Below are 1,547 nucleotides of genomic sequence, written 5' to 3' on the forward strand. Positions count from 1 at the left end.
GTGCTATTGCAAGTGGGGTAGTTCACCATCCGTCTATCAAAGGTGATACATCCTCTGCGCACTTCGCAGCACTCTTTTAAATCTCGTGAAACCTTCATCGAGCCAGCAGCACGACTTGGCTTCCTTTCTCGGGCAATTCCATAAGGGAAAATGAATGCAACGTTTTTCTTTGCTCGGAGGCCTATCCCAACTTGATGTTATTCAGAATTATGTTTGTTTACGACCAATCATACACCACGAGAAAGTTAGCGGAGCTTGTTTAATAAGGCATGCGTTTGATATTTTGCATGAGATGCAACGGACTGTCGACACATTTCTTTGTGGTATCGTACCAATTGTCCGTGTTTGAAATTATCATCAACAGTAGAAGAGGCTTTTTTTTATATTTCATAAGTCTTCGAAAAGGATCGCTAAAGGCTCAACAATGTGTATTCAAGCAAATCCAAGGTGCTACACTCGTGTTATTCAAGCAAAATATGTACCCAAAACCCGCGGAGTTGTGACATGAATCTACTTGGCGCTGTCCGGACAAGCCACGTTTGAAAATTCAAAGTGACTCATTGAAACCAATTGAGCTTCGACTGCAGTTTTACGAAATGGGCTGCGTTTAATGTAACGAAAGAAATACCAAACACCTGGGATCATCGTGTTTCTAGGTTTACTGGTATAAGCAGGGACCGCTTTGCTGTCACTGCGAAGGCCTTTTCTTTGATCAGTATCACCAGTGGTAATCCACATATAAAAGCAAGCTTGGAAAGGAAATTTTTAGCTGATTTGGGCAGTTGTAGCTTGGTGACGACCGAGACATCTGTCACAAGATTTTGTTTCGCAGCGGACATTGTGAAGATCGATGTATAGTCGTAGATGTCTTGTTTCTAATCCAGCACACTCGACAATATTGAGCAGTATCATGGAACAGAAACTGGTTTAAAAAGTTGTAAATAAATGCATCACTACGTTGATATGATCTAGCTTTAACAGATTGCACACCAGGAAGAAGTTGATTAGATGGCGGTTCTAATAATGACGATGGATGCAATATCGTTGCCGCGTTCATTATAAATATCACAAAATAAATTGGTTTGATCAATCGTACAAGGTGGTCCTCTTCCATCCATCAACATTTGTAAAGCTTGGAGATGGTACCGCTCTCTGGAGCATAAAAAACTGTCAACCTTTTGGAGTTCGTGCAGTCCGCGTTTCTCACTTTGATCTTTGCATACATCCGATAGCCGTGTAATGCATGATTTACTTTTAAAAAAAAAACTATAGGCTGTGATGCAACGAGCCGGCTTGGTCATACCCTGCAGCATCAAGGTTGCTCCGAGACTTTGCTGATTTGGTTTAAATATCGCCGTGGGATCTTTTAAAAATTGTTTCAAGTGATGGCGGGCAATACTAAAATGCTCTGGTAATAGTTGAGTCTGAGCCTGTTCCAGGGTTTGCTGCCTAAATGCTGGAACTAATACAGGAACCGAAATATTCAGTGAAAATCATGGTGGAGTCTGTAAATCCAATAAATGCCTATGCTGTGTAACCGACTCTTG

This window comes from Phytophthora parasitica (assembly GCF_000247585.1).
Source record: "Phytophthora parasitica INRA-310 unplaced genomic scaffold supercont2.25, whole genome shotgun sequence".
Lineage (NCBI taxonomy): Eukaryota > Oomycota > Peronosporomycetes > Peronosporales > Peronosporaceae > Phytophthora > Phytophthora nicotianae.